The 19,993-nt window shown below is 38.3% G+C and overlaps 1 protein-coding gene across 5 annotated transcripts in view; it reads left to right on the top strand.

The window, feature by feature from the left end:
* The window catches only part of EFR3A (EFR3 homolog A), a 109,559-nt gene that overhangs the window by 8,103 nt on the left and 81,463 nt on the right, over positions 1-19,993 (top strand). Inside the window, exon 2 of one of the 5 annotated variants that reach the window (XM_017875177.1) lies at positions 2,580-2,736. The exons of 3 other annotated variants lie outside the window; for them this stretch is intronic. The gene's annotated coding sequence lies outside the window, so the exon portion shown is untranslated. Of the gene's footprint in view, positions 1-2,579; positions 2,737-8,287; positions 8,341-19,993 lie in introns of those variants that run through there. One more of the 5 variants, XM_017875179.1, reaches the window with a different exon arrangement.

Genomic DNA, 19,993 nt, shown 5'->3' with positions numbered 1-19,993 from the left:
CCCATAAAGATAGTGTTATAAAAGTTTTATAATTTGGCGAGGCGCAGTGGCTCACACCTGTGACCCCAGTACTTTGGGAGGCCAAGAAAAGAGGATTGCTTTTGGCCAAGAGTTCTAGACCAGCCTGGGCAACTTAGACCCTGCCTCTATAGAAAAATGAAAAGTTAGTCAGGTATGGTGAAGGGGTGGCCTGCCCCTCCACATCTGTGGGTGTTTCTCGTTAGGTGGAATGAGAGACTTGAGAAAAGAAGACAGAGACCAAGTATAGAGAAAGAAAAGCGGGGTCCAGGGGACCGGCACTCAGCTTACAGAGGACCCACGCCGGCACCGGTCTCTGAGTTCCCTTCGTATTTATTGATAATTACCTTTACCATCTTAAACATAAGGGAGTGGCTGGACAATAGGATCATTGTAGGGAGGAAATCAGCAGTAAGACATATGAACAAAAATCCCTGTGACATGAATAAGTTTAAAGGCAAATGCTGTGCCTTGAGATGCATATGCAAACTCTCCATAAACCTTTTAGCAGCATTGCTCCAGCAAGTCCCACCTTGTTCCTAAAGGCGTTTTCTCCTTGCTCAGTAAACAAAGCATAGAATCGGTTTTACACGGAGATGTTCCATTGCCCAGGGACGGGCAGGATTTTAACCAGCAAGCTGCCTTCAGGCACTTGTTTAACAAAAGACACATCCTGCACAACCCAAAATCCTTTAAACCTTGAGTCACCACAGCACATGTCTCTTGCAAGGACAAAGTTGGCGGTAGGGTCACAGATTAACAGCATCTCAAATACAGAACCAAATGGAGTCTCTTATGTCTACTTCTTCTATATAGACACAGTAACAGGCTGATCTCTCTTTCTTTTCCCCACAGTATGGTGTTACTTGCTGTAGTCCTAGCTACTTGGAGACTGAGGCAGGAGGATTGTTTGAGCCCAGGAGGCTGAGGCTGCAATGAGCTATGATCTCACCACTGTACTCTAGCCTGGGCAACAGAGTAAGACCTGTCTCTAAAAAGGAAAAAATATATGTATATAGTTTGTGATTGTGTTCTTTGCAGGCCTGTCTGTACCATACTTGAGGTCTGAGACAAGAATACAAATGGAGGTCTGCAAATCATAGTTTAAATTAGGGGTTTTCAGTCTTTACACTATTGATGTCTGGGACAGGTTTAGGGTTTCAGGGGCTGTCCTATGCACTATAGGACATTTAACAGCATCCTTGGCCTCTACCAACTGGAGGCCAGGAGTAACCTTCCTGCCCCAAGCTTGTGACAACCAACAGTGTCTCTAGACATTGCTAAATGTCCTCTGGGGGACAAAATTGTTCCTGGTTGAGAACCACTGGTTTAAATATTTAAATGTTATAGATCATACTATGCCCGCAGTCTGACCTGCTTTCCCATGCAGGGTCCCCAGACTGCTCCACAGACATTGCCTTCTCAGTGCAGAGGTCCAAGTAGCTTGTAGGCTTGATCCAGTCAGTAGCAGTTTGTTGGGGTACAGCAGAGTCTTGCCGGACCCTGACCTGGGATTGACTGTCAGTTACCTTCAGGAAGCCAGGGTGAGCAGGTTCCCTCCTTTGGTACTGTAGTCTTCCATCTCAGGATTTCTAGATAGTTAGTTCTAAGCACCTCCCAGAACTATACTAGCTGAGTAGCTGGACAGATGGAAGGTGGAAGGAAGCCCAACTTTCTGGGGAACTCAGTCTGCTTATACTCCAACTTTAGGTGTCATGGAATGGGAAACTTGAAGCAAAAACAGCTGCAGCCATCTTTCTCTGGTGTTTTGAGATGGAGTCTCAGTCTAGACCAAGCTGGAGTGCAGTGGTGCGATCTCAGCTCACTGCAACCTCCGCCTCCTGGTCTCAAGCTATTCTCCTGCCTCAGCCTCCTGAATAGCTGGGACTACAGGTGTGTGCCACCACGCCTGGCTAATTGTTTTGTATTTGAGTAGAGATGGGCTTTCGCCATGTTGCCCAGCATGGTCTTGAACTCCTGAGCTCAAGCAGTCTGCACGCCTCAGCCTCCCAAAGTGCTGGGATTACAGGCGTGAGCCACCGTGCCCAGACATTCTCTGGTTTTCTAGGGCAGTGATTTTCAGTTATCACTACCGCATGCACTGTCCCACCCCCACACACTCCTGTAAAAGGAGAGACAGTCCTCTGTGTTTTGCAGGGCAGGGGCCCTTTTTTAATGGGTCAAATAAGATACTGATTTTTAGGATGAAACCACATTTTACTCATTACATGGCTCAACTCTGGTGTGGAATGATCCAGTTATCATTTGCAGTGTGTCTGTTGTGAGAGGGATTGCAGTGAATGAATCTTCATCCTATAGTGGGAGTAGAGAGGTTTTTATTGGTACCATTGAAGGAAAGGGGTCCCAGACAGTCTCAGAAATAAAGAGGAGGGCACAGAAAATCCCAATATGGCCCCCAACTGCTTCAGAGAAGAAAGGGTGGACCGGAAGATAGAACATGAGTCGTTTGTCTAGGTTAAGGAGTCTTCAGTTTTTTTGCTAAATGAACCCTTTTGAGAATCTGATGAAAGCCATGATTATTCTTCCCCCAAAAAATGCAGATTCTTGCCCAAAGTTTTGCATATAATTTGAAGAAACTCAAAGGCATACTAAGATGGAAAAATGAAGTGAATCACCACGGTGGCAGTTCTCTGAGAAAAGGACCCTAACTGAGGTTGTGGAAGAATATCATTTGCCAAATATATGATGCCAATATAAGTATGTCTTTTTTCTACTTTTTTGTCTGTTTTCTCCCTAACCTTTTAACATTATCTTGTTTTTTCTTACCTTCTCTGTTAGCTTATTGAAATCTTTAAAGTATTATATAATATATAGATGGATATTCAGTAAGGCTTTTCTAAAATTGATATCTATGAAGAGAGTTAGTTTAAGAATTGCAGGATCACCAGACGGAAAAATGAAATTGAATAGAATTTGAACTTAAAAGGCTGTTTTATCCAATCATTAAGGGGAAAGTGAAACCAAAATAATTTTGAGGCCAAGGGAAAAGTTCCCCTTTGCCCTCTGAAGGTTCACTGAAAAATCAACTGACAGAAGGCAGATTAATTGAAGAAAAGGCATACAAATTTATGTAATGTATATACACACGGGCGCCTTCAGAGTGAAGACCCAAAGATACAGGGGAAAATGTCCATTTGTATGCTTAAGTTCAACAAAGTATGTACATTGTATAGAAATATTGGCCAAAATATGGATGATCTAATGTTAACAGACTGAGTGGGGAAACTCAGCAAGGCCCATCTAGATTTTTCTGGGATTCTCTGAGCATGCATTCCTTTCTTCTGGGTATGGGGCAGGAACCTGTCTGGCTTGGGGTCTTGTGACCCACAGTCAAACAAGATAGGTCAGGTAATTTCTTTATGATCAGTTTTTACACAGAAAGACCGAGGGAAAGTTAGAGTAATATTTTTCAGTTTTATGACTGGGTTTGGGGAAAAGGATTCTGGTTTTGTAACCCACCTTGGGGAAGAGTGATTCTGGTTTCTATAGCTAGCCTTGGGAGAAAATGGGACTGAGAGACAGGAAGGCAGGAGAAGATCAGAGAAAAACTTGATTTTGAGGCCTTCATTTTGGAGTATGTTTTCTGAGGCCCAGCAATAAGTTAACTGTGTCATTCAGCTAGGTAATGGTGTGGTACTAGCACCCAGCTCATCTGAATCCTGGGTGGGTGTGCTCACAGCTACGTACTTCCTATAATCTGCATGGCACATGGAAGGGGTGGGAGATGAGCATGATAGAAACCATGGCTGACAGTATGAAGAAGGATTCAAAATTAATATCAAATAGGAAAAAAATTATTATTTACAGCATTTGTACAAATCTGAAAGCAAAATACTATGAATACTACGAAGTGGTTGGAATATATTTTTGGTCTCTTAGATTACCAAAAGACTTAACAATAACATGCAGAGGCAGCGAAGTACAGTAGAAAAGGCAGAAGTTTAAATTGGTACAGCATTTTTGGAAAGCATTATAGCACTATATTATCAAATACGCAAATGATTCTTAAACTATTGACACAGTAATTTCACTTAGGGGATCTATCGTTTTTCTTCTCTATAATTTGTGTTTTCCTTCTATAGTTAGCATTCTACAAGCAGAGAAGAAGATTCTTAAGATGTTTTTACAGCTTAACATAATTTTTTCGACATTTTTATAATTCAACATTTTATAAAACTTTTTATAGTTTTTTTCAAAACCTTGAAATGACATGTTAAAATGCTGCATTGAATTGGTTTTTCTTTAGCCTGCAGAAAAGAACTTTGAGTTACCGGTCTAGTAGTTTTGACCATAGTGGGTTAGGAAAACAGTGCATTAGCTGTCTGATTGCTGTCATGTAAAAATCTGTGAACGACTTTGAGCAGGCGCATTGGCGGATTTATATTGTTCAGGATAGGAATGGGCTCTTTTTCTTATCACTTGTATTTTCTTTTTTTTCTTTTTTTTTTTGAAAAGGAAGAGGAGGATAATTTGCTGCCTTTTAGTGGTAAGTGGTGGTTTAAATCATGAAAATGTGAAACGTTGAGATGAGTCATGATGTGGGGTTCAGTTTATTGGGAACTTGCAGGTTTTTTTTTTTCTTTCTTTTTTTTTTGAATGATCTTGTGTTGTAGAGTTGAATTGAATACAGTTATAGGGAATTATGATCACGAAATGAATGTTGGCAATTCCTCCTATGATTAATATGTCAGACTTGTCAAAATTCTCTCATCATGTGTATTTGCCAGGTTTATTCAGCTCTTGAAATGAGGCAGCTCTCAAGTATATTCTAAAGCAAACGGGAACTAGTATTTTTCTTCTTTCCATATAGAGTATCGTCTTCTCCCTTTTGCATATGTATTTCTTGCTCTTTGACTTTAGGTGTATATAGATAGTGTGATTCTAATTTTTATGGAGGAAGGAAACACTAGTCAGGTTTTGTTTTGTTTTTTAATTTTACTTCTGAATCAAGAGTTTTCTGTATTCTTAAATTAGGCGTTAAGCCATTTGCTTTGTGGTCTTTAAGAGGAATTCTGTCCTCCTAAATGCTACTTTTGTTTTTATTCTTAGTTGGTGAGTTATTCAGCTGTACCTTTTTATTGTTATTACCTGAACTCCAGGGTATTTCTGCTGCAGTAGTTTTCTGGATAATGCTAAGTGTTCTTCACATCCCCGCTATTTAATTGGTGTTCTTGAACAGCTGTCTTGGCAATTAACTACCAAGTTCCCTTGCTGTGGTTACAGTTAACTTTAAATGAATTTCACTCCTGATGAGCCAAGTGAAATGTAAGGTGTCCAAGACTGGCATTGTCAATTCCTGGAATCTCATAAACTTTGCAGAAGGTACTGTGCCACGCTAAAGGAATGGCCCATTTATGACATCTGACTGGGATTGTTTTATTAACTTAATTAAAAATAATTTTATTAGCTTTTTAACCCACTAAATGGAGAAGATTATATCTCCTACGGATATTTAGGTGCAATAGAATTTGCGTAACTGTGCTTTAGAGGTGGTAATGCTTTATGAACATGTTGTTGGAATCAGCAGGTTATCAGTTCTTGCATTATCATCCACCATCTGCTGCAGCTGGCTCTGGAAGGGCATCTACAGCGGGGAGGACACTCTGGGCAAATGTATATAACACCTAAGATTCTGGCTCTAAGTCCCTATGACTTCTCCTGTTTTCTTAGCTGGGCTGGAGTTTGTGAATTTCAGAGGTCCGATTACTTTTCATTTCACAACTCAAATTGGAAGCAGACTTAAGTGACTTGTCATGACCCCTTTTCCCTTAGTTCCATCTTGCTTCTTTGTTTGGTCTTCCAATGGTGGGGGTATCTGCCCCAGGACAGTTCTATCTCTAATACCTATACAGAAGCTCCTTCCCTGGCACAGCATCCTCATTGTTGGTTCCTGAGGATTCCTTGTTGCTCTGGACCCACCTTGATGCATACAGTCAGTGAGGGTGGCCCAAGGGAAGCTTGAACTGCCTGTAGAGCCAGATTTTCAAGATTTCTTCCACAAATCATAATAAGGACTGTTGTATGGGAAGGATCCTGACAAGACTGTGCAGGTGGCTCTCTCTATCTGACCACCTTCAGCTGGAGCAGCTCTATTTTTTTTTTTTAACTTTTATTTTAGGTTCATGGGCACATTTACAGGTTAGTTAATAGGTAAACTCGTGTCACAAGGGATTGTTGTAGTATTATGGTATTGTGGTAATATTATTGCACCCAGGTACTTAGCCTAGCACCCAGTAGTTATTTTTTCTGCTCCTCTCCCTTTTCCCACCCGCCACCCTTAAGTAGGCCCCAGTGTCTGTTGTTCCCTTCTTTGTGTCCGTGAGTTCTCATCATTTGGCTCCCACTTATAAATAAGAACGTGGTGTTTGGTTTTCTGTTGCTGTGTTAGTTTGCTAATGATAATAGCCTCCAGCTCCATCTGCTCCCACAAAAGACATGATCTTCTTCTGTATTGTGGCTGCATAGTATTCCATGGTATATATACACCATATTTTCTTTATCCAGTCTGTCATTGATAGGTATTTAGGTTGATTCTATGTCTTTGCTGTTGTGAATAGTGGAGCAGCTTTATTTTTATCTCTTTTATTTGTGACATTCTGCATTTGGTTTCAGTAGGGAAATAATGTTGGCTACTTTTAAAAAGTTTGAGGTTTATAGTATTAGATATTAGAATATGCCCTCTGACAAGAATTTAAGCTGTTTTATAATCAGTAGCTCGGGAACCTAGAGGCAAAAATAAAAGCTATTTAGCTGATAGTGCCTCACCTGTTTTGCTCTCATGCTGTCCAAGATTGGAGATTTTATAATCTCTTCTTGCAGTCATTTCAGTCATAGGTACTGTCAGTATGTTCCTAGATTCACAAATGTTCTTTCAGTTTTTCTTGTTGTCCTATTGGATTTCTCTTAGCAAATAGTTTTGGGCTTACATTTGTAAGGCAGTGCTGGCTGGAGAATACAGAAATGAATGAAGCAGTCCCTAGCTTCAAAAAGTTTACCTTATTTATAGAAGGGTATAAATTGCTGTAACACAGAGAATGGCAAGTGCGATTAGAGTGGTGCCAGTGGGGGCCCAAGGGAGAAACTGCACCTCTGATTGGAAGAAGAGAGCAAGGGGAAGATGAGTGGAGGACAGCTTTCTAAACCTGAGTGCCTTAAAGTATGCTACAGATACAGTGGTCAAAGGAGAAATGCTGATTTGGGGAAAATGTTTGAGATGAGTTATGCAGGTGGAAATAACCATTAAGCAGTGTAAGTGAGACAGTAGTGCTAGGGAAGGTGAAGAATTTAAGGCTGTGTGTGTGTGCACACATGCGTGTGGTAATTTTGTCTTTTATTCACATTTATTGAATGCTGTGTGTCATTTATTATGCTAGACACTGAGGATACAGTGGTATCCTCATACAGGACATATGGACACCAACAGGGACGTCATCCCTGCCCTCATGGAGCTTGGTCTGATGGGGAAGAAAGGTGCGCAGCACGTAGTTACACTGATGAGACAGAGAGCTTTAGAGGGCCTGTGATTTCTTTCCTTTACTGCTGTGTTGGTAGTTTTGGTATAGTGTCTGGACCACGGCACACATTCAATGTATGTTTATAGAGTGAATCAAAGAAATGTAATAGATGTTACTAAAAAAAGAAACACAAGTTGCTATGTAAACATGTAAGTGAGGCTGGAGGGAGAGCAGTTAGAGGTTATTAAAATACAGTAGTCTAATTGGTGGGGTTTGGACTTGGATAGTGGTTGTAGGAAGGACTGCAGTGAACAAATGTGAACACTTTTGAGGAAATACAGTTGATAAGATTAATTGGATCAAAGGATTGAGGGAGAAAGGGGAGTAAGGATTTACTCAGGTTTCTGGCTTTATCATATGGGTGAATGGTTCTGGTTTGCTACAGGGACTTTTTGGAGGAGGAGCAGTTCGGGGAAATCGAGATGGAAGATGAGTCCATTTTAGGATATGATGAGTATAGTGCCTTAAAGACATTCAGGTTATGTTTGTAGGAATAATAGTGCATAAAATTACAAAAGGATAGGTTGTATAGAGGCTAAAGAAGCTGAAGGCAAACTCTTGAGGAACATGCTTATTTCAAGATGGAGTGAGGCACAAGAACCGAAGAGGGAGCAGGTGGGTCATTTTTTAAACAAATACCATTGCAACAAATGTTTGCAGGATGAGAGTTATGCAAGACTCAAATGACTCACACTTATTTTTAGTAGCATTTGAATATTCCAATGTAGCAAGAAACAGAAACACTGGACAGTGTCTTACAGTTTGATCTGCTACGATGACAATAAAGGTAATTTATGAAACAATTTTTTTTAAGCTTTAGGACTTAAGTACAATTGTTGTGTCTCATCCATGGCAGTTCTGTCCTATACGTCTGGCCTTAACTATCTTTTCACAGCTTCCTAGCTGGGGGAGGTGATTGTCAAATTATAATTGGGTGAGAGGATGTAAACTGTAAATTGTGCAGTTTGCAAGTAGAAATTAGGGTGGCTCCATATATGTGAGCTAAAATAAATAATATAGAACTAAACTGTTAGTAATTTATCAACCCCTTGCCATCTTGAGAATCATAATAATGTGTATTTGTGAAACAACTGAATGATTTGCAGGCAGCAGATGTAATGCTTATGCAGAGTTGCTGGGAAACTGCTTTATTCACACAAGGAACTGAAGGACGTTAGAGACTTGAGCTGTTACCTGAGAGTATCAGTCAGCTCTTGGAGTTTTCAGTAAGATTTCTTTCCGCTTATACAGTGAATACTGTTCTCCTTTCCTCCGCATCCATTGATTTCTGGGTATCTACTTGGTCTGACACAGTAAACAGGCTCTATTCTCTCTTTTCAGCAACATAGAAATATTGTTCAGCGTGTCCTGATAAGAGTACAGCAACCTGCTGATTAAGGGATGAACAATTTTAAAAGTATTTTGTACAGTGGTTCAGAGAAGATTAGAGAGGACTGAGTATGATAGTGTGGTTTGGATGCTTTGCTTTTGCCAAAATTGGCAGTTGTTTCAACCATTCTTAATTTTTTCATCTAAAATTGCACAGTAATTCTACCCTGCTAAACACTTTTAAGTATTTGCATAGAGATGAGATAATTTTCTATTGATTCTTTTAATTTGTAAGAGTAAATTAAGTTTATTTTTATAGTTTCAGTAATAAAATGAATTCTACAAATATATACAGATTTCCAGGTTCTTTGTGTGTAATGCTACAGAAAAACTGGTTGGTTTGTCTTTTCCCAGTGCATCAGTAGTAGTAACCCTTAGTGTGAACTTGAGGTAATTTTGTCAGTTGGTAATACATTGAATTCTTAGGGTAGCATCAGATTTTGGTTTATGAGCCATTTAAGAATATTGGTTAGAAAAGATTTTATTTTCTTCTTAGAGGCATATGATTAACATAAAAATACCTTGTTCGCGTTGTGACCACACTGTGTGTTTGTGATAAGTTAAAAGAATAGGGGCCTGGTGCAGTGGCTCACTCCTGTAATCCCAGCACTTTGGGAGGCAAAGGTGGGCAGATCACAAGGTCAAGAAGTTGAGACAAGCCTGACCAACATGGTGAAACCCGTCTCTACTAAAAATGCAAAAATTAACTGGGTGTGGTGGCGCGTGCCTGTAATTCCAGCTACTCAGGAGGCTGAAGCAGGAAGGTGGAGGTTGCAGTGAGCCGAGATCACACCACTGCACTCCAGCCTGGGTGACAGAGTGAGACTGTCTCAAAAAAAAAAAAAAAAAAAGAATAGGTTAAAATTTAAAGAAGTCTCAGGCTTTTGACTTTGTGTTATTGTAATTTAATGTATAGAGTGAGTATAAAATGTTTAGGGTTTCTTGGTTTTAGTTGGAAGATTGGAGAGAATATATCAGGCATTGAACTTTGAATGTTTACATTAGTAGAATAATTTTTTAATTGAACATTTTACTTAACTAGTCCTGCTCAGCAAATCCTGTGTTATGTGTTGCTATCTTCAAATGTTGGATAGAGAAATCACTTAAAATATATTTTATTTAGATACGTAATTAGACTGCTACTTATCTTTTCAGTTACTGTTTAATCGGAAAATGTAATCATCTCAGTTCAAATGAAAATCTCTAACATATGGCATAGATGCTGTGGGTGTTATGGAATCTATAAGAAGAATCAGTGCTGTTGGTATATTAAATGTATTTCCTCTAAAAATAATTTTAGAAGTTACAAACACTCCCACAGATTTAACACTTTTGTTGCTCTGTGACTAATGAGGAAATAATTTTTTTAAAAAAATTTATGTAGTTAGGGTTTTAAAGCTGTTTTAAATTTTGCCTGAGATAACTCATATCCTATTTGTGAATTATTTAGAGGACTTTTAATTAAAGTAACTCAAACCAACTTGGTTAGCTAAGAAAGATCCTAGTCTGTGCCTGTGATAGATTCTTTATGCTCATAATGGTAGCAAACTAATATTTTTTGATTTAGGGGTTTTTCTAAATGATGGTGCTTTACTTTGTTTAAGCAGACACTGTCCTTTGTCAGTGATTCTTTTTTCTAAAAGCTTAGCTAAAAATCTGCGGAAAGCCCTAAATCTTTTTTCCCTCCGTATTCAGCTTTTCATTTTGGACAATAGGCTGGTAGAATTTTAAACTGTGACCTTAGTATTACTAATGCATATTAAGGTCACAGCAAGTATACAGAAGGAAATGAATGATTTTTTTAAAAAGCTTTTTTGAGATATAATTTGCATACCATAAAATTTACCTGTTTAGCCGGGCGCGGTGGCTCACGCCTGTAATCCCAGCACTTTGGGAGGTCAAGGCGGGCAGATCACAAGGTCAGGAAATAGAGACCATCCTGTCTAACACAGTGAAATCCCGTCTCTACTAAAAATACAAAAAATTAGCCGGGCGTGGTGGCGGGCGCCTATAGTCCCAGCTACTTGGGAGGCTGAGGCAGGAGAATGGCCTGAACCCGGGAGGCGGAACTTGCAGTGAGCGGAGATTGCCCTCCAGACTGGGCGACAGAGCAAGACTCCGTCTCAAAAAAAAAAAAAAAAATTTACCTGTTTTAAGGATATGGAGATACTTGATTTTTACGTTAAACAAAATCCCTGGGAAATCACCTGGACGGTTACTTTTAACAAATGTGAAGTTTCAGATGCTCCACCTTTTCTTCTTCCTAGATTTTGGTTCATTAGGACTCACACTTTTGTAAGTATTAGGAGACTTGTGAAAACGAAAGTCTCTGAAATCCCCGTTCTTTTTAACCTTTTAATTGTGAGGAAGATACATCTATTTCTGGATTTTATATATATATTATATTTAAGTTTAAAAACCTGAAAGCTTCCGGTATCAGATGACTGTAGTGAGAAGCATTTTAATATATGCAGGAAAGTGTAAATGGACTTTTCTGCATGCTGAAGTTACAGTACAGCAGAGGATTCTCACCGTAGTTTTACAAAATAAAAATAGGCTTTAGCTTCAAAACTGGATTTTGCTTGGGGATGGATTTACTGCTAGAATTTTGTAAAAGATTATGTACAAGTATTTCCATTCTTTTCCTTGTCAGTTGTGTGATACTTGTGCCGGAGTGCTTTGTTATTGTAAGCTGAAACTTCAGTGCACAGTGCACTGTGGGTGGAAAAGCTTTAAGACATTCTAGACCCTAAACAGCCATGGCCATTTGGCTGTTGAGTTTGTAAACTAAAAACGTTCTCTCCCCCATTTCCTAAGATGTGCCTGTAGCAAGGACAGCAGAGTCCTCCCTGTAGCTCTTGCTCGTGGTCTTGGTATGCGGAGAGTTTACCTGGAACTTCTTCTGTGGACCCTCTAACAGCATAAAAGCTTCTTTTTTCTTTCTCACATGTTCTTGTATTCTTAGGGACATTTTTTAGCTCAGAGTAACCTATGATAGGAAAAGAAGATAACTTCTATAAGTGGGAAGTTTTGTAATATGACAGATTCTCAAGCAGGATGTCACTTCCTCATTCTCTACCATCTGATTTAAGTTTTGTACCTCTGGAGAGCAGTGGCAGTAATTGTATAATTTTTTGGCAGCTGCACAATGTTTTGACTACTTGATTTAGTCTCCAAAGTAGACAGTTCAGACTTTTTTTGAAAAGAACTTTCTCAGAAAGGCAGTATAGTGTATAAAGTGTTGAGAGTACAGGTTTTTAGAGGCCCTTAAAGAGGTCTGTGCTCTATGCTTCTCGTTGTATGGTCTTGGGGATATTATTGTCTTTCTGATTCTCTATTTGTAAAGTGTAAATATCAATACCTACCTCATAGGGTCATTCTGAGGATTAAATAAGACCAAACCTAGAATTTAGTGGATGCTCAAATATTTGCTAAATACATTTTTAAAGAATCAGACTGGTAGATGAGGGATAGATAGGAGCAGGGAATTCCTGGAGTAGATTGGATTTTGTTGACATTTGGTTAAGTCTTCTGGTTTCCCACTGTATTTGCACAATATCCATGAAGCCAGATTTTGTGCCTTTGAAAAACACTTGTATTAGAATTTCGTGTATAAATTTGCTGAGCTGTTGTAACGAAGTGCAACTAACTGGATGATTTATACAACAGATATTTATTGTCTCACTGTTCTGGAGGGTAGACCTCTGAAATCAAGGTGTTGGCAGGGTGGGTTCTTTGTGAGGGCTGTGAAGGAAGGATCTGTTGCAGGCATCTCCCTGACTTTTAGATAGCCATCTACCTGGAGTTCTGACTCTAGGAGTGTCTGTCTCTAAATTTCTCCTTTTTATAAGAATACTTGTCATACTGGATTAGGACCTACCCCAGTGGCCTTATCCTAACTTGATTGCTACTACAAAGACCCCCCTCTCTCTAGATATGGTCATTTTCTGAGGCACTGGAAATTATGACTTTAACATATGAATTTTGAAGGGACACAATGTAATCCATAACAGATATATATCAGACATGAAAATGAAACAGACTTTTACTTCCAACATTTTCATTTTTTAAATTGTGCTTATTTATTAAACTTTGATGTAAATTAATGGTATAATCTTTTTTCTTTTCCTGAGACCAGACATTCATTTACCTAAACTTAAGCGTATGTAGCACTTGAAAAAAATTGGTAGAATTGAACAAAAATTCCTTATTTCCTTGTCTTGGTTACTTTGTATGTTACTATTGAGATGAGAGAGGAATGTTTGAGTTTGAGTGACTGAAATACCAAGGAAGGAGTTGAATTCTCTGGAGGCTGACTTAAAGTCATTTTGGCATTTAAACTGGTTTCAGGAATGGTACATATATACTAAATATAGAATTTACTGGTGTACGTGTTGTGTGAAATCTTACGTGTATTAGTTTTCTAGGGCTACCATAACAAGGTAGCACAAACTGGGTGGCTTAGGACAACAGAATATTTTTCTCTCACAGTTCTGGAGTCCAGAAATCCAAAATCAAGATTTGGGCAGGATCACGCTTCTGAAGGCTCTGGGGAAGAGTACTTTTTGCCTTTTCCAGCTTCTGGTATTTACTGTAGTCCTTGGAATTCATTGGCTTGTGCAAAATAATTCCAATCCCTTCCGCTGTCTTCACACGGCCTTCTGGTGTGTATCCATATCTTTCTTTTTCTTATATAAGGATACCAGTCATTGGATTTAGGGCTTACCCTAATCTAGTATGACCTCATCTTGATTATATCTGCAAAGACCCCATTTCCAAATAAAGTCACAATGGCAGGTATAGGTTGAATATTCCTAACCTGAAAATCTAAAATGCCCCCAAATTTGAAACTTTTCAGCTCCTTTTTGAGCTCTCAAAAGAAATGCACTTTGGAGCAATTTGAATGTCAGATTTTTTTATTAGGGTTGCTCAACTAGTATGTATTTTGCAAGAACCCTTAAATAAAAAAAAATAAAAATTCTGAAACACTTCCGGTCTTAAGCATTTTTAATAAGGTAAATTCAGCCTTTACTGGGGTTAGGACTTTAACATATTTTTGGGGGAACATAAATCAACCCACAACACTTGTCCATTGCTTCTTAAAATCACATTTACTCTTAATTTCTCTCTTAAATTCTCCAGTTGTTCTGACTAGTAAATGGACAGCCTTGTTCCCACACATTAATGTACTTGAGTGTGACAACTGAGAACTCTCCCACTTTCCTGTATGTTAACTTATTGGCTTGGTTTTCCAGGTACATAATCATGCTTCATGTTTTCACTCTTTGTCCTTCTGTTCCAACAGTTTGTTGGAAATTCTTAGGTGGTTTTTTGTTTCTTGTTTTCTTTACCAACTCAGTATCATAAGTTGTATTTAAAATTGTTGAACTTCCTATTTTATGACTTATAATAGATTTTTATCTCCAGGAACTTTTTTGTAATTGGAATGCATATTGACTTACTACTGAATACTTATTACTAATACCACTTTCTGTTGAGACAACAATATTCTCCATAGAATGAATGGTATGAGCAAATGCATTGGAATGAAAACGTTTGAGACCTGATTTGAAAGCTGTATTCACAGCTTTTGCTGTGAAAAATGTTATGCTTTATTGGGAAGTAAGGCTGAAAAGGTAGAGATTTTGCTTAGGTTCACCTCCAAGACCAGCCTGTCAATGAAGCATAAATAAATTGGGGAGATCGTTATTTTGACAAAGTATTACGTGACTTTACTGTTTAAAATATGTTGGCGTGTGTGTATAAAGCGAAAATAAGCTATTGATCATGTATACTTTTTAAAATAAGTGATTTGAGTTTTCGTGGGTATGCACTGAAGGAATTATCTTTTAAATTGTCTAATTGTGGATATTAATTATCTTTTCAATTCTCAATATTTGTGTGACATATAATAAAATGTTTTGTACTCATTTTTTCTAATGTGTTCATTTTGCTCTTTATGAACTTCATGGCCTTTTAAAAGGCATCTGGGAAAATGTCAGGGCTGTTTCTTTTTTTTTTTTTTTTTTTTTTTTTTTAAATTGGAAATGCCACATTCAGATGCTTCTTAGGAAGAATAAAACGTTGTTATTCTGAGTCTAGGTTTGAACTTTAAACATTCATCTCATTTTAGTATAAAGTGTTTTCTTTACCAAGAGCTTCAGGAGGCTTTCTTGTCACCTGAATGGCAAGTTAATTCAGAAGGAACATATCAAAATATTAAAATGAGAAAAGTTGGGAACCAGCATTAGCTGAGTCACAATCTCCTGCTTAACCTCATTTGCCAGTGCGCACTGAGAAGAACTGCTTCTTGCCAAAACATCTGTCTCTTCAGCTTTCAGGAGGAAGCAGTGTCCTTTGGCTTACAAAGAAGTGGTAACAGAACTAAGTGAAGATGAATGAAGCAATTTGAAATTGGCATTGGTAGATTTAGTTTCCTCTTTTTTTAAGCAATTAAAATTAAGCCTGCAGCACTGTGATTGGCATTTTTGACATTTAGCTTGTGCTGAACTAAGTATCAGGGACTTAATGTAATTGCTGTATCTTGCTAAGACCTGCTGTACAGATAGTTCTTAGGTCATAAAATGAATGCTTATTAGATTGTTTCTCATGAGCACTAAGGACCAGTGTAGAGATCATTTATTACCAAAGTATGATTATTAGCATTTTATGCCAAAGGAGTTATTTCTGCATACCCCCTTCAGTATTTTTATATACTCAGAAATAACATTAACAAATATCTAATTAAACAGATGAAGGCAATTTCAATAGAAATCTGAAAAGCTGGTTATATTTTATAAAGTTTACTCTTTATGCTATATTAAGTATAGTAAATCCTTTTAGGTAAAGTTGTCTTAAAAGAGATTTTAATAGAAAGATCTCCTTACTGTACTTTGTCATTGACTCTGCATTTTTCTTCATAGTTATTGATATAATTATCTTTAATTTTTTCACCAAGTAATTTTTTTATCCTTTGACACGTGAAAAGACTAATCACATAATTACAGTGTTTTCATCATGCTACTGCCCTACTCTAACATTTTGAGTTGTTTACAGTGCCTACAAAGTCCAAGCTTAACATCCATATATGTACAAGGTTGTCTAAAGTTTTGAGGAGAGAGAAGTATATGTTATCATATATGCTTGTACAGCTACTGCTAATTTGTCTTTCCGTTTCTTCTTCTCTAGGCCCCAGAGCTAAATCTGCAGTTCAGCTGGGCTAGTCATTTTATTACTGCAGAACATCCTGTTTCCCTCAGCCTTTCTAGAATACTCTGTTCCCTCTGTTCGTTTTCTTCCTTTCTTCAAATGCTAACTCAAAGCTCAGGTTTCTTGAAAGGAGAAACTTGTCCTACTCAGTCCAACTCAGAAAAGTCTTTTCATCTTCTGGTCTCTTAAGAAATAATCTGTTCTACTCATTTCGTGTTCATGCTTGGCTGAGCTCATCTTTTACATCCTCTAAGAAGCTTTTCTAGACTTTGATTTTTCTCATTTATCTTATATCTTATTTATATTGTTTATAGGTGGGTCCTTCTACTCTTTCAAGCATGTAAGTTCTTGTGAAATATTTTGCATTACGGTTTTTTTCTTTATCTTCCACAGTACCTTATATACTACTTTCAACAAAAATTAGTTAATGTTTGTTTGCATTTGAGTTGGAATGTCGTGTGCTTGAGAGAATGAACCTTAGAGAGATTCCTTAGTCTAACCTCTGGTTTGAGTCTCAGGAATATATTTACATCCAGGTTCTGTCCTTTGAGGATATCACAGACTAGTCCCTTTTTCACATGATGTCCTTTAAATATCTGAGTAATACCTGATACTTTAACATTTACTGTGTGATATGTCCTGTGCTAAGCATTTTGTAACTAAAATAATGAAGATTTTTGTTATGCATTATAAATTGTACTTAGTAGCCTTCAAATACACCACAATCTGTGCAGTTAGTCAAATTCAACAGGAGTTCATTTTTGCAGAATCTATGAAGTGGGGCAAAACGTCCTTCAGTTATCAGTAAATTTAGCTCTTGCAGGCAGGTAATGCATTACACTCCATTTCCAATCAATAATATGTGATGAAGCATCCAGAGAACTATATAAAAATGATTATGAAGAAATATCTTGATTTGATTTGAGGACATTAAATATGAAAACACAAAAGTATAAAAATGATACAAATATACTGGCTTCTGCAAAAATCTGAATGAGGAAGTTCTTAATAAGTAATATGTTTCCTGTGGCACAGGGAAGTAATTTTTTTTTTTAATAAGGTCTTCTCTCCCTGAAGACTGATTTGTTTTTCTAAGACCACCAGAGCGGGCACAAAAGAACCAGCGAGTAGGCAAGTGTAGGAGCAAAACTGCAAGTTTATTTTGGTCACCTAGCTTCAGGGAAAGAAGGTGGGTAGGGAGAGGTCTGTTGGCCTCCGGCAAATGAGGCCAACAGAGTCGCCCGTGGAGCTCTCGGACGGAGTTCCAACAGTCCCGACCGCAGTGGGGAAGCTGGGAAGTCCCTGCGTGGCGTTCGTCCGGAGCGGCTTTTCTAGGAGTGGGAGGGCAATAGGCGGGGCACGGGCGTGTCGGGGGGCATTCCGCAGGTGCGACCAGGTAAATCTTGGTCTCTTCGGATTGACATCACCTGGCGCATGCCTAGTTGGTCTGCACCGTCCCAGGTCGCGGGCTGCATTTTCGCATGCGGGGGAAAAGTTGGGGGAGGATGAAGAACCCGGAAGTGCACCATCTTGCCTCCGTTCATCCAAACAAAGACCTGATTATAATTTTTAAAAGATAAGTCTTTATGCTATATTAAGTATAGTGAGTGCTTTTAGGTGAAGTTGCCTTAAATTGGGTTTTAGTAGAAAGATCGCCTTCCTGTACTTTGTCTTTGATCCTGTGTTTTCCTTCACAGTTGTTAAAATAATTATCCTCGTCCCAAATGTAGCTAAGGCCTAAAGCAGAACAGTAGCGTATACAGTAATGAATATGCCAGGCCAATGTTGGTATTCATTGTGGCTAGATTTTTTTATTTTAATTTAATTTTATTATATATATTTTTTGAGTTTTAAAATAAATGCAACAAGGTCAGTAATCACACTGTCAAGGCTAAAACCAGATCAGTCAATGAATAAAATAGTTAAAATCTATTATAGGGTTATAGTTGATTATTAGCTTTCTTGTGTTGTAAGACTAGAAAAAAATGTATACTATTAGCTTCATGTTATAAAAATTATAAACAATATACTTCAAATATTAATGTGAATTGCTATCTCAAAGGCTAATTCATTGATCAAGAAATGTGGTATATTAGTCACAGAGTTTCAGAATGTATTATGGTGACTTTAAAAAACCATTTGTATTGTCTATGATTTCAAATTTCTTTGTAAATGTCTATGATGTACTATATAGTTAAAATTAACAGACTGAAGTATTATTTTCGTGGGTGTAAAAGTGGCACATTTTAAACACAAGAACCACATCAAAAATGATGAAATTGAAGAAATAAAAAAATTTGTATCTTATTATTTTGTGTAGTCAAAGCTGTATCGTGGCACAGTGATACAAAATGACCTAGATTATTGTGGCACAGTGATGCAAAATGACCTAGAATGCCATATGTGTGGTACCAGATACTAAAAATTACATTTTAAGATGTATGTCTACTGACTGCCAAAATTTATTTATAGCTCAAGAAACACACCTGTAAGTTGTTTTTTTAAAAAAAATTTTGGAGGGTTTTTTTTGAGACAGGATCTTGCTCTGTTGCTCAGGTTGGACTGCAGTGGCCTGATCGTAGCTCACTGCATCCTCAATCTCCTGGGCTCAGGTGCGTCCTTCCTTATCCTCCCGAGTAACTGAGCCTTATGAGTGTGTGCCACCATGTCCAGCTAGTTTTTATGATAATCAGTTTAACCTTTCTATGTATTTTCAGTGTGGAAGTCAAATGATGTTTTCATTTTTTATTATAGCATTTTGACTGTAACTAATTGCAACTTATAAAATGATTAATAGTTTAGGACTTCACATTTCCAAGGGTGCAATTTTCTTTCACAGAGGGGAAAGATGTACATGGTAACTGTGGACTTTCTTATCAGTCATTTCTGGATTCCTTTTCTTTTCTTTTTTTTTTTTTTTTTTTTGAGGCAGAGTCTCGCTCTGTCGCCCGGACTGGAGTGCAGTGGCCCGATCTCAGCTCACTGCAAGCTCCGCCTTCCGGGTTTACGCCATTCTCCTGCCTCAGCCTCCCGAGTAGCTGGGACTACAGGCGCCCACCACCTCGCCCGGCTAGTTTTGTATTTTAGTAGAGACGGGGTTTCACCGTTTAGCCAGGATGGTCTCGATCTCCTGACCTCGTGATCCGCCCGTCTCGGCCTCCCAAAGTGCTGGGATTACAGGCTTGAGCCACCGCGCCCGGCCTGGATTCCTTTTCAATGTTACATTTCACCCTCTGAGTCTTTCAGAAATGAATAAACCACAGCTCTGCCCTTGAGGAGCTTATAGACCTCTGAGAAAAACAGATCAATAGGTTATGAACCCAAATGGTAATGGTCGTGGTAGTAGAGAGAGTAGCACCTGCCTAGCTTTATGTAGGTCGTGGTTAGGGACAACTTGAAGAATTGTGCTGGGCTGAGGCTGGGAGGTAAGTTAGCTGAAGACAGGGACAACAGCAGAAGCCTGGCCTATTCTTCATACATGTTACTTTGCCACTGCCTTTTTTTGTAATGTGACAGACAGAACATTGCCTATTTGCTCGGTATCCAAACTATCAAATTATTAAGCAAAAGCACTAAATGCAGAGCTTTGTGGCAGTGACTAGAAATCTTCCTCTAGGTTACTGTTCCCCAAACTTGAGAACTCCAACCATTAAAGTGTTGTCACACTCTACGTCAAAAAATTGCTGCATGAAAAGTTAAATATTGTTATTTTTGGTGATTATTTGGTGCTAATATGATTTTAGACACAAGTGAACATGGACAGCAAAATCGGTATAGCATTACATGGTTCTAAGGTGGTCATCCATATACTCATATACAAAATGAAATGGTTTTTAGCAAGA

Source organism: Rhinopithecus bieti, unplaced genomic scaffold (genome assembly GCF_001698545.2).
Source record: "Rhinopithecus bieti isolate Rb0 unplaced genomic scaffold, ASM169854v2 scaffold_7212, whole genome shotgun sequence".
In the NCBI taxonomy this organism is placed as follows: Eukaryota; Metazoa; Chordata; class Mammalia; order Primates; family Cercopithecidae; genus Rhinopithecus; species Rhinopithecus bieti.
The sequence above is the reverse complement of the archived record's forward strand: the minus strand, read 5'-3'. Positions and strand labels throughout refer to the sequence as shown.